Source organism: Sus scrofa, chromosome 6, assembly GCF_000003025.6.
Source record: "Sus scrofa isolate TJ Tabasco breed Duroc chromosome 6, Sscrofa11.1, whole genome shotgun sequence".
In the NCBI taxonomy this organism is placed as follows: Eukaryota; Metazoa; Chordata; class Mammalia; order Artiodactyla; family Suidae; genus Sus; species Sus scrofa.
Genome location: NC_010448.4, coordinates 154,397,547 through 154,411,504, shown reverse-complemented (window position 1 = coordinate 154,411,504; position 13,958 = coordinate 154,397,547). Strand labels below are relative to the sequence as shown.

Here is a 13,958-nt window from a genome sequence, read left to right as displayed (position 1 = left end):
TAGCATGTAATAGATGTTTGATAAATGAGAGTTCAGGCTAAATCCCATAAATAACAAAGAGTATTCAATTAGTGTAGCAAAGGGAATTGTAAGTCCTGTTTCCTAAGGATCCCAACTTTCGGAAACTTAACTTTACCTGCTGGGTTGAAGTTCACGTTCCTCATCTTCATTCAAAATTATGATGATCACTTATGACTCCTTACATTGGTCCTTTCTGGTTGATCCAAACTGTTTTCATAGATGTCAAATCACCTTGACAACATCTTACTTCTGATAGTGACAAAATAGCATAGAAGAGTAGAAAACTGTACGTTTGAGAATTGATAAAAGTGTGTTCCCCTTCTAGCTCTGCCTAAACTTCAGTCATTCCTTCACTTTACTGGGCTTCAGTCTTATCACAGGTTGGGTAAAATAATTTCTATGAGTCTCTCAGTATTCAGCGTGTAAGTAATTTTGACTCTTTCTTTAATGGTGGGTTCTTAGAATTTTCTCTTCTTTACAGATTTGTTTTAAAGGCAAGCCACTCTAGACCCTGGAGAGTTCAAAGATTCACTGTTGGGGGAGGAGACTCCCCCAGAGATTAGCTAATGCAACTCAACTTTGAAAAATATTGCTGGGCTGGGGCTGAGGGTTGAAGAGAGCAGGGCTGGGGGCTGAGGGCAAGGGGATGTTGAGATTTCCCACCAGCAGAAACATCTGACCCTGAGAGCACTGACTGAATACCAAATCATGGTCATTTAGATCTCATTTAGTTCCCAGATAATGACCCCATTGCTGCCAATGGTCTCCAATTCAATTTGACAACTATAAGGGTATTCTGTGTGCCAGGCACCATACCAGGTAGGGGAATACAGGATTTTTTCCCTCTAGAACCTTGCAAATGAATAAATCACTGTATTAAGTACGATCAGCGCTAGAAGACAAACAGAGTATTTTTTCAAAACGCTCTGTTTTGTCTGTCTTCTGAAAAACAAAGGTAGGAGACTGAAAGCCCTTCAGAGATCCCCTTAGAAAGTTCTTGCCTATTTTGAGCTGCCTTTCTATGAATTCTTGGCACTTGTGGAAATGCTCTGTATACTGCCAGAGGCAGTATAGTATAAAAGCACATAGGTGTAGGATGGTGTAAGACCTAGAGCCCGTATAGGCTAGGGTCAGATCCTGATTCCACCACTTCCTAGCCTTGCATGTGACTTCGAACAACTTACTTAGCATCTGGTGTTTCAGTTTCCTCAGCTATAAATCTGGGATAATCATAGTACATTCCTTACTGAGAAGGAAGGTACTCATTTGAATTTGTGAATTTCCAATGACTTAATATATTTAAAGTACTCAGTGCCTGGAATATAACAAATGCTCAATAAATGGTAGCAAATACTATTATTAATACTTTGCCCATTTGCCCCAGTCTGCTGATTTTTTTCCTGTCTTTTTCTTTTTCTTTTTCTTTCTTTCTTTCTTTTTTTTTTTTTTTTTAATGGCTGCAGATGCAGCATATGGAAGTTCCCAGGCTAGGGGTCCAACTGGAGCCATACCAGATCCCAACTGCGTTGCCGGACTCTTTCACCCACTGAGCAAGGCCAGGGATTGAACCCGAATCCTCATGGATTCTTAACCTGCTGAGCCATAACAGGAACTCCCAGCATGCCACTCTGATTCTCCACAGGAAAAGCATTCAGACTGGATGCTGTAAATCTGATGCTCAATGGCATATTGGAAAGAGCTTGGGTTTGCAAGACAGTCTGCAAGACAGTCGTACAGGAGTTTGAACTTGCCACCTATTGGTTATGTACCTGATGGAAGTTTTCCAATCTGTATTTAACACCAATCCTCTCATCTACAAACAACAACAAACAAAGAAGGAGATGAGATCAGGGGACTAACATAACACCTACCGAGCAAGGTTGAAAACTGTTGGGTTAAACAGATTAAAAGAATTTTTTTTAATTTGGTTTTTGTTTCTCCTACAGGACTTACCATAACCAGCCTTGTATACACTCATGGATTTCCAGGAAGAGGACAGAACATTTAGGGTTTTCCCAACTCTTTTAAGCACAGAATTCCTTTTGATGGCATACCCGTTGAGATTTGCTGAAAACTGACATTCTCTATAAAACTCTTTGGAAACAGTTCAATTTAAATTCTTCCTGTTTCACAGATGAGGAAACTGTGGTTGGAGGAGGAGGGTATTACCCTGCTGGGGCTACCATAACAAAATTCCACAGACTGGGTGGTTTAAAGAATAGAAATGTAATTTCTCACAGTGCTGCAGGCTCGAGTCCCAGATCAAGGCACTAGTGGATTCCATTTCTGGTGAGGGCCCCCTTTCTGGTTTGTCAATGGCCACCTTCTTACCGGATCCTCGCCTGGCCTTCTTTCTAGGCATGCGAGGAAAGGGACCTCTCTCCATCTCTCTCCCGCTCCCTCTATGGGTCTGTTTGTTCTCCTCCCTCTCTCTTCCTCATTTTATAAGGCCACCAGTACTGTCAGGTTATGGTCCTTACCTTTAAGATTAGGACCTCATTTAACCCCAAGTTGTAAGGACCCCAACTCCAAATATAGTCACACTTTGTGCTGGTCTTCAACATGTACATTTAGGGGTGGGACACATTCAGGAAGGGAAAGTGACTTCTTCACTAAGGTTGCGCAAACTGAGACCAGAATCCAGAACTGGTATGCAACCTGATGTTGCTTCAGTGACACTTTCTGACTGATGATTGACAGACTGACTGATTGAGATCTGTTCTCTGTTCATTCATTTACTCTTTCAGCACAGAGTGCTTATCCTGTGCATTTCATTGTGCGAGGCTAGGCTCCAGGACTATAGAGACAAAAACAGACCCACTGCTCTCAAAAAGGGACTTAAGATTCTACCTAGAGAAACAGGCATGAGAACAGAGTCTTGAGGCACTGGGCTCACAGCATCTGGAACAGCAAGGTGCTTTTCTGCCTGCACTTGCCAGCCCTTGTGGCAGCGGGCTGAGAACAGGAGGCAGTCATGTGGAACAGAAGTGCAATCCTGATACAGCATTTGCTAGCTGGATGGCACCAAGCAAATTACTTGACCTCTCTGAGCTCCAGTTTCTGAATGTGATACATAAAGTTAAAACTTTCTAGAGTAGTTTGAGGAATAAATGTATACGTGTATATAATGTGACACACTGCACATAGTAGAAACAAGAAATGTTGACTTTCTTTCGGCTAGAGAGAGGAAATTCAAGGGATTTTAGGCAGCAATATCCACAGATACCTCTTGGACATTAGTAACAGAGCTAATGCTCAGACTTAATAAGGATGCGTGTGGGTACATCAATTTTAGATTCCCAGGATCTAAGGTGCAATGCTGGCTTCTATCATTTAATCTTCCGTCACTGCAGGGGAGTGAGCCCACTGAGAGAGATTTATTAATAAGTACATGTACTTTGTTGCTAAAATGCCATTTAACCTCTTTTTTAAAAAAATGGTTAAACATTTGTGTGCTGCTATGAATGTATCCATATACAGTTTTAATCTTCACAGCTCCTATTAAAGACCAACCCTCCTTTAAGAAGACTTTCTTTACAAGTTACCATTTATTTATCACTTAGCATGGACCAGGATCTTGTGCTAGGTTATTATTTTTCTACATTATTTCTCTTAATCCATAGAACAAGCCAGAGAGGGAAGCCATATTAAGTCTATATTTTGGTGAAGAGACTGACGATCAGCTAGGTGAGAGGCAGGACAGTGGTTCTCGGAGTACAATCCTGGACCACCCTGGGCACATGTTAGAAATGCACATTCTCAGGTCACAGTCCAGATCTACTGCACCAAAGCTCCAGCCTTGGCTCCTAGCACCCTGTGTTTTAACAAGCCCTGCAAATGACTGTGTTGCCTTTGAAAGTCTGGTGGACTTGCTTCTGATCAATCAGGGACTTGGGGGTGGGGTGTGGGATTGGAGCTTGAATATACCTGACTACAACACAGGTTCTTTCTCAACTAGGAATGATTTCGTGCCCCACCCTCAACCCAGGCAGACGCTTGGTGATGCCTAGAGACATTTTTGGTTGTCACAACTAGAGGACGGGGTGCTACTGGCAGCTAAGGACAGAGGCCATGGATGCTGCTAAAATCCTTCAGTACACAGGACAGCCCTTACAACAAAGAGTTAACCAGCACAAAATGTCAGCAGTGATGAGGCTGAGAAATGCTACTCTACAAATTAATGCTGCCTTATGAAAAGAAACTTAATAGGGGAAAAGTGAGGAAGAGAAGAGAGCGAGAAACAAGGAGAGACAAAGAAAGGAGAAAGGAAGGAAGAAAGAAAGATCTTGAGAGGAAGGGAGGGAGGGAGAGGAAGGAAGAAGAGAGGGGGAAGGGGAGGAAAAAAGAAGGAAGGAAGAAGGAGAGAAGGAAGGAGGAGGGAGGGAGGAAGAAAGGAAGGAGTGTGGGGGAGAGAAGCAGTAAGAGAGGAAGGGAAGAAGGAAGGGGGCTAAATGACAGATTTGGAGAGGGCCTGTTCTGCCCTTGGATATCAGGGAGCTGATGATCAAAATGGCCATTGTGATATCACTGCGCTGGAGCCTGCGAGCTACGCAGAATGGAAACTAAATAAGTCTTCAGTATATCATACTTAGTGGAACTTTTGGACGTGAAATGTACTTACAAAATAATGTGACATTTCAAAAGCATGTTGTCCTCTGATAAGCCAGGGTCTGGAACCAGAAAGAAAATATCTCTATGGACAATTACCGGACTGTAACAGCCGATGAATGTGATTTGTGACTTGCAGCTGCTATATTTATTTCAACATATTAGCATCAAGACATTTGTCACCTTACCAAAAGCCTTTAATATTTTCTCTCGCAGCTCGGGCTCCCGTTGGCGGTCTTTCTCTCCCCTCTCGGCCTGCTCCATCTCACACCCTCAGTCTCTCTCTCCCGGCTAGATGTTTCTGGCTCTCCTATTCACTGCCTTTCCGTCTTCCTTCTCCCTCTCTTCCCCCGCAGACTTTAGTCCTTTTTCTCCCCACTTCCTGTCTCTTTCTCTCCCATCTTCCCTCTTTCTCAATTTTTCCCATCAGTGCCTCTGAACTCTCTCTCTTCTTCACCCATTTCTCAATCTTTCTACTGTATTTTTCTTCAGCTTTTTTAAAGCATTCTTATTTCTTACCTTCTCTTGATCCCTCCTTCTCTTTCCCTTTCCTCTTTGTTCCTTAATTTCTCTCCCTTTCCTCTCCTAGAACCCTCAATGGGTCCAGAATAATGACCCCAAGATGAGATCAAGTCCTCATCTCTGGAACCTGTAAGTGTCAGCTTATAAGGAAAAGGGTCTTTGAGGTGTGATTAAGTCAAGGACTTGGAGACGGGAAGATTATCCTGGTGGGCCCTAGATGTAGTCATTGTGTCCTTAGAAGAGGGAGACAGAGAGAGATGGACACACATCCAAGAAGGGGATGGGAAGATGGAGGCAGAGATTGAAATGATGGGGCTGCAAGCCCAAGAGTGCTGGAAACCCCCAAAAGCTACAAGACGCAATGCAAGGAATAGATTCTCCTCTACAATCTCTAGAAGGAGTGCAGCCCTGCTGACACCTTGATTTCTACCTAATGATACTAATTTCACACTTCTGGCCTCCAGAACTGTAAGAGAATAAACTATTGTTGTTTTCAGCCACTGAGTTTGTGGTTATTTGTTGCAGTGGGCAGAGGAAATCAATATGCTGACTTTGTGCCTTAAGTCATCCAAAACATTAAGGTCTGAGTTCAGGGCTTATATCTTATTTTGTATTAGTCTCTGACCCCCTCCTTAGCTGATGAATTGACAGGGCCTTGCGTTATGCTCTTAGAAGACTTGTTCTTTTAAACTCACACCTTGCATCTTTTGGTATCTGTAGGTTATGAATTAATTCTATAGTTCTTAAATATAGTAAATTTCTAAACCTACCTATTTTCCGCCACTTGATACACATGCATCATCCTGAAATCCACATTCTTTTCTTCCCTGGTCTGTATCATAAGCTAGATAATGTAGAAACAGCATAAACTCTGAGTCTGACAGAGCTGGCTTATGGCTGATCATCGGCGAGTTCTGCACAGTTACTACACCTCTCTGAGCCTCTGAATCATTATCTATAAAGCGAGGATAACAGCCTTTTTAGGTACCTGAGGCAAGAAATCAGCAGAAAGAATGCAAGACCTATTATACAGGGGGTCACACACATCTTAAATAAACTAGTATCTTTATAGCAACTGAATACAGCATACGGAGAACATTAGAGAATATATATATATATATATACATACATATATATATATAAAACAAATACAATACACACACATATATATACATAAAACAAACAAACAAATACACACACATACATAACAAACGAACGAATACACAAAAAATAAGAGAGTTTGGACCCCGAAGGACCTGGATTTGAATCCTAGCTCAACCACTTACTAGTTCTCTAAATTTGGACTACTTATCCTTTGACTCCCTCTCCTTATCTATAAAATGGGGACAGGAGTTCCTATTGTGGCTCAGTGGATTAAGGGCCCAACGTAGTCTCAGTGAAGATGTGGGTTTGATCCCTGTCCTGGCTCAGTGTATTAAGGACCTGGTATTGCTACAAACAGTGATATAGGTCACAGATGTAGCTCAGATCTGGTGTTGCCATGGCTGTGGCATAGGCTGCAGCTCCAGCTCCAGTTTGACCCCTAGCCTAGGAACTTCCATATGCTGTGAGTGTGGCAGTAAAAAGAAAAAAAAAAGTAAAGAAAAAATGGGGGTGATACCATCTAGTATATTGTTGGTTTATTGTTGGAAGGATTAATTAAGAGGCATGGAAGGGCTCCTGACAGTGGCATATAGTATGTATTATGCTTATGAGTATTATGAACAACCCTCATCATATTTGTATTCATTTTATTATCTGTCTCTTCCTGGAAAAATCATTGAAATTCTTGCAACTCAGACACCCCAACTGTGATACAGGGAGACCTGACTCTTTGTCACTGGGTAACTTTAAGGGTTTGATAAAGTCACATATGTGAGAGTGGCTGCCATCGTGGCCACAGCACAGTAGGCGTCGCATAATTCTTTTCTTTTCCCACTGTCCAGTCTATTGTGCTCCTCTCTGCTTCACTGACAGAAGAATCCTAATTTTAATGGTTTCTCTTTCCTGACATGTTTTAGAGCGCTGGCCCTCAATTTTATGGAAATCCACTTGACATTCTTCAAAATGTGCATCGTGGACAGGAGAGACTTTATTTTACCAGACAATTCTTCATTTAGCCCAAGTGCTCCGGGATTTTTTTTTTTAAAACCTGCAATTCTTTGCTTTCTTCTCAAAGAGGATTCAAATGAGGAAGCTGTCATTAACCTGACTTGTTAGGGCCCCTTTGATTCCATCAATCACACCTATGAGGGTCAGGCCTGCCCTGCTCTTTGTGTGTCGGCCTCAGCATTCCATCTGCTTCTCCCGCACCCTGGGTCCATGTCAGTGCCTTCAACTTAGATTGAAATTCTACTGGGTCATTGCTTTCTGACTGGCATCTGTGGATGCTTCCCATGCAGGGTGGCCACAGGGGAAATGTTGCCGGTCATCACTGTCAGATGACTGCTCGGAGCACCTGTTGGCCTCGAAGTTTACAAACAGGAAGCAGAAACTGACACCACCCTTTTTCACAGTCCCTGTCCAGTTGGTTTTTCTCTGCCAGCTTCTAAGTCCAGAATCCATCTCTCTTTTATGCCAGCCTGTGCCTTCCCTGGCCACCCCCAGCACAAGACTGAAAGATGGAAGGTAGGGGTCAAAAGACCAGAGAACTAAATTAGCATATGTAATTCACCCAAGACCTAGTGCTAGGCCATCTGGAACTCTGCTTTTGAGATGGAGATAACACACTCCTGCAAAAGCAGAGAGGCTAGAAAAGGAATCAGAACTTAGGAGCTGGGAGAAACAGGTAGGGAGACCAGGAGCAGCACTTCACCTTGTAGAGCAATTCAAAGTTTTCTGAAAGGCTCTCTCTCTTATACCCAAACAGCCATTCTCCCCAGTCACCCCAGAAACATCAGTAGTAAATGCATTTTTTTCTTCGTATATTTTATGTATATATGTGTTTATGCATGCATATTATACAAATATATATACACTGTCCAGTTGTAGAAATTGAGGCTAAGTGCCCTGGCCGAGGTCACACAGCTGGTTGGTGGCAGACCCTGGAGTTTCTGTAGGGAGCATCTTATTAATAAGGATTGAGGGTCTTTTATTTATTTATTTATTTATTTATTTATTTATTTATTTTTAGCGCCACATCTTCTGTGGCACATGGAAGTTTCCAGGCTAGGGGTCTAAATGGAGCTGCAGCTGCTGGTCTATACCACAGTCATAGCAAAGTGGGATCTGAGCTGCATCTGTAACCTACACTGCAGCTCATGGCGATGCCAGAGCCTTAAGCCACTGAGTGAGGCCAGGGATTGAACCTGCATCCTCATGGACACTATGTCAGGTTCTTAACCCACTGAGCCACAGTGGGAACTCCAAGGTTGAGGGTCTTTGAAGCAAGCACAGAGAAGAAAACAACTGAGATGCAGTCAGAGTGAACCCAATGCTTCCACTGGTTGGGACAATGCTCAGGGAAGAGGCAGTGGAATAGAGGGAGCCAGGCTGCTGGAAAAAAACCTGTTTTTTCCATAACCAGCTATGCAAGCTACTCAACCTCTCTCTAACTCAATGTTCTTATCTGCATAATGGGGGCGATAATAATAGTAATAATAATAATGATAAGACTACCTTCATAGAGTTGTTAGGATGATTAAGTCAAATAATGAAGTTTCAGTTCTTAGGACAGTACCTACAGCAAGTCAACTCTTTGGTTGCCAAGCTGATTTTTATAAACAGTTTCATTTAGGACTAGTGTGCACTCCTACAGGCTTTATAAGACCTACTCTTGGGGCACAGGCATGGCAGCTTTGGGGTGCTCTAAGGAATAGGCACCCACTCCCCATGGGGCCAACTGGTCAAAGCCAGCACTCACTAGGGGTTTTCTTTAGTTGGTGCTGCAGTTCTGGCCATCGGACCAAGTAGCAAGGCTGAGGCTGTGGCTCTGAAACCAGAGTGCGCATCAGATTTCTGCGCCCCGCTCCCAAAGTTCCTGGTCCAGCAGGTAGGTGGCAGGGCCTGAGAACCTGCATTTTAACAGGGGACCTGCCAAGGTCCCAAACCATCTATGGAACTGGGGAGCAAAGAAAACCCTGGGAGACCTGTCTCTGCCACCCCCCAGCCAGATGTCACCAAGCCTCTGAGCCTCAGTTTCACCATCTATAAAAGAGTGGAAGGTTCCTGACACAACTGTTGTGAGATTCCAATGAGATTACCTCTGGTGCCTGGAGCTTAGTGAGCATTTCACACATATTCACGCAGACTGTTCTTTCATTACCATTTCACAGGAGCCTTGGGAGGAGGGCAGAGGCAGCCAGGGTCTGCTGCAGAGAGGTGCTCAAAAAACATCTTTTCAAAACATGCTACATGCATTTCAAACCGAAAGCCGGTCTCCCAAGGAGTGGAAAAGAAACACATTCACATTGACTCCCCCCAGCCCCCACCCCAGCCTTTTTCTCTTCTAACAGTTACACTTCCTCTCACTGGCAATAACATTTCTATCAGCCTCCTCAGCCTCCAACAAGCCATTGGCTACAAGGAATCCCCATTTTCCAGATGAGGAAACAGATTTTGGTCAGACTGAACAGAACTTCAGCATCCCCAAATGCATGCCCATGTTTTTGTTTATAACTTTATCACTGTCGGAGATCCCATCGTGGCACAGTGGAAACAAATCCGACTAGGAGCTATGAGGTTGAGGGTTCAATCCCTGGCCTCACTCAGCGGGTCAAGGATCCGGCATTACCGTGAGCTGTGGTGTAGGTCACAGATGAGGCTCGGATCTGGCATTGCTGTGGTGGTGATGTAAGCTCTGAATAGACCCCTAGCCTTGGAACCTCCATATGCTGCTGGTGCAGCCCTAAAAAGACAAAAAGGAAACAAAATTTATCACTAAGTTACAGATGATAGCATTTACCCATTTCAATGGTGCAATTCAATGATTTCTAGTCCACTTGCCCAATTGTGGAGCCATCACCATAGATCAGTTTTAGACTATTTGCATCACCTCGGTGAGATCCCTGGTGCCCTTGCCCTTTTACTCTGGTAAGGCTGGGACAAGGGTGGGAAGGGTTGGGGACAGGGGCTGGCTTGATAGGCAGAGCAGAAATCTGTATTTTTCCAAATCCCCCGGTCAGAGGTGGAAACTCGGGCCCAGGGCCGGTGACCGGCAGCGGGGCCGGGGTGGGTGGAGTGGAAAGTTGTCATTCAAAGCACTGGGGGCCCAGCTCTCCACAGGGCCAAGCACTCTTGAAGTGTGTGGCCAGAGGACATTGTGATTCTGCTACAACTGCGACTTCAGGGGAGACTGCTTTGAAGAGCAAACAGCAAACATACCTCCTCCTGGGGATTCTTGCTCGGATACCCAGACAGCCAGTGGTGGCCAGGAGGGGCTCTGTGTGCCCAGCCTTGGTAAAAAAGAAAAATAAAATAAAATAAAATAAAATAAAATAAAATAAAATAAAATCCATGTCTCAAGATCCAAGCCTCAATAAGAAAACTGAGGAAGACGTAAAAAACAGACTCCTTTTGATCCTTCAGGTCACAGGAGTTCAGCTGTATGCCTTTGGTTCTAGTGGTTGATGAATTGTAATAATAATAATAGATACCATTGTTGAGAAATTAATTAAACTAATTAATAGCAAGACATCGAGCTAAGAAATCTATTGCCCTGTGTGTTTTGAAATCATTTAATACTCACAACAGTTCTCTGAGGGAGGATCACTTATTATTCCTATTTTTTTCCGTGAGAAAACTAAGATTCAGAGAGGTTGAGAGATTTGCCCAGGTACACACAGTAAGAAGGTGACCAAGTCAGAATTCAAAACCAAATCTGGTTCCAAAGCCTGTGTTCTCTCCACATAATATGGCAGTGGCAAAACGGTGACCGAGAGCTGGGGACCAGCGCACTGGCGTTTTTTTAGAATGTGTCCCATCCACCTTCTCCCTTAATTCCTGGGAGAGGCTGCGTTTTCTTCTGCATACCACTGACTCCCCAGCACTTGGTGCAGTGTCCAGCACCCAGAGGTAGGTGCCATAGGAACTGATCAATTTGACATGGTTGAGCCTCCATCACGAGAAGTTAAAAGACATCAAAATATCCTGGCTTTGTCACTCAGAGGTCGTGTGAGTGAGTGGCAGGTTACTTCTCTGTGCCTCAGTTTCTGCAGATGTAAAGTAAAAATAAAGGTAATAGAATCCTCTGCTTCAGAAGCTGGTTGTGAGGCTGAAACAAGCTTAGTGTCTGTGTCACAAAGTCAGCAATCACTGGGGAGCTGCTCACTCTTAGGAGTATTATGAATATCCCCATTCCAGCGATGTCAGCTCAAAAAGGTGAACCATCTTAGCACAGGGTCAAAAGGAGAAAGTGGCCGAGGCAGGACATGGGTTCCTGTCTCTGGACTCCCAGGGACTCCAAGGCTTTCGCTTTTTTTTGCTTTTTAGGGCCGCACCTACAGCATATGGAAGTTCCCAGGCTAGGGGTCGAATTGGAGCTGTAGCTGCCAGCCTATACCATAGCCACAGCAACACAGGATCAGCGTTGTGTCTGCAACCTGTACTGCAGCTCACGGCAATGCCAGATCCTTAACCCACTGATGGAACCAGCATCCTCATGGATACTAGTCGGATTCATTACCACTGAGCCACAAGGGGAACTCCGCAAGGCTTTTACTTGACCTTACAAAGCTCGAGAAATGTTTGCAGACCGACAGGCATGCTGAGATGCTTACTCAGAGCCGGAAGGGATGTGCCGGTACAAACCATGTCCTGGGGTGTCTGCGACCCTGCAGGAGCAAAGGGCTGCTCAGTGGGTCCTGACCTACCCTTGGAACCCCAAACCTCCAGAAAGGATGCTCTCCCTGACAAGTCCCTCTCAAAAGCACCTCTTCTCTGCCCCCTCTCCCACAGGAATGTTCTTGTGAAGGTGAAACACGTGAATTCTGAAAGGGAACAGTGAATAGTTGCTCTTGTACATTGTTATGCAAATGCTACACAAATTGGAGTCTTAAATCTGGCCCTAATGATGCCACCCGGCTTTGTCTTCCAGCTTCCCTGACACCCATTCTGAGATGCACAGTACAGATGTTAGTTTATTATGTACGCCAATAACTCATACTCTACATCTCAGAGAGGTGGGCTGTTGGCAGCCACCATCGCAGCCCTGATAGCAATGGAACGCGCCCCCATGAAAGATGTGATTTAAGCTCTTTGCAGCCCACAATTCAAGCGCTTTCTTTTATTGGGGCCCAAGCGGCAGCTAATCCTGTGAGGGAATGACGGCAAATCCAGAAACATCGCAGATCCCATAAAGAGGCTGATTAAAAGCTTACTTGAAATTTGGAAAAAATAATAATTTTTAAAAAATGATAACATTACAAAAAAATCTCAAGATGCGCAAAGAAAACCAATTTAGTTCCAGCCAATCCTTCATCCACAGAAGGATTAGACGGAAGGTTCTGCTTTATTCTAAATGTGGAGACGGCTTTGCAGCCAAAACATATAACGTGTCCCGCTAATTATTCTTTCAAGCTTCAACATGTACTTTATTAATCTTTTTCCCACTTTAACAGCCACAGATGTAGACTTGATTTGGTGCGTAAGCAACAGAACTTAAGTTCAGCATGTCGGCTGCATCTTTGGTGTTTGCCGCTCAAGGACGGATGTCATTGGCAGGACTCAGAAATGGAAGTCACGTCAATCATGTCTAGCATCACCTTTCCAGGAGATAACCTGTCTTTAACATCTCCTAGCCGAGGTACTCGAGACAGAACGTGTGGAGTCTTCGGAGAGTTGCTCAAAGAAAAAGATGCAGCTGAAGGAGGGATAAAATCAGTGATGATACATGACTCTCTCTCCAACCTAAGGATCTGAGAGACGTTCATTCCAAAAGAAAAATAGACAATACAATAAAATAGCAATTACGTGGAAACTAAATAAAGTTCAGATTTATATGTCTGTTTTGTGGGCCATACTCTAGGTCACTCTTTCATGTATCTGCCTACCTATTTATGCATTTAAAATTGAATAAATTATATTCCTTTATAATTATAATACCTGCCTATTATTATAATACCTATAATTCCTACTATGTGTCAAGCACTATGTATGGGACTTAGGGAAATAATACACACGTACCCTATTCTTTAGGAGAGGGAAGAAGAAGAACCACTATTATTGACTGGTTACTATCATCAAACTGAGACAGGAAGGAAGGGGGCAAGGCACAACCATTAAAAACATGGAAGATAGTATGAGAAAAAGAATGTATATATATATATACACAGTATACTATGTATATATATATATACACATAGTGTATATACATAGTGTATATATATATACATAGTGTATATATGTATATACATAGTGTATATATATATATACATAGTGTATATACATAGTGTATATATATATATATATATACTATGCTGGACAGCAGAAATTGACACAATACTGTAAGTCAACTGTACTCTAATAAAAATTTTTAAAAATTAAAAAAATAAAACAATGATAGCTGTTGAGAAGAAAAAAAATGGGATATGACAAAATCTAGTAGAACCAACAAGTCCAAGATGGCAGAAGATTCAACCCCTAGTGGACCTTGAACCTCATTATGCACTCAACGTAATGCAGCAGCTTGCTAAGTGACATGACCACAGGTGCCATGATAGTTCTGAGCTGACCACAAAAGGCAAAAAAGTGGGTGGCAGCCCGATTTCTGGAAATCCTTGCCCCTTCCCCCAAAAAGGCAGAATATTCTTCCTGCTCATCATAGTATGAAATTACCCAGTCCATAAAACGAACCACCTCCACAGCCTGGG

General features: G+C 43.4%; 1 protein-coding gene across 7 annotated transcripts in view; it reads right to left on the bottom strand.

The window, feature by feature from the left end:
• Positions 1–13,958, bottom strand: part of DAB1 (DAB1, reelin adaptor protein) — a 1,217,809-nt gene that overhangs the window by 962,899 nt on the left and 240,952 nt on the right. The window contains exon 2 of one of the 7 annotated variants that reach the window (XM_021093137.1): positions 10,474–10,544. The exons of the other annotated variants lie outside the window; for them this stretch is intronic. The gene's annotated coding sequence lies outside the window, so the exon portion shown is untranslated. The remainder of the gene's footprint in view (positions 1–10,473; positions 10,545–13,958) is intronic. 7 annotated transcript variants of the gene reach the window in all.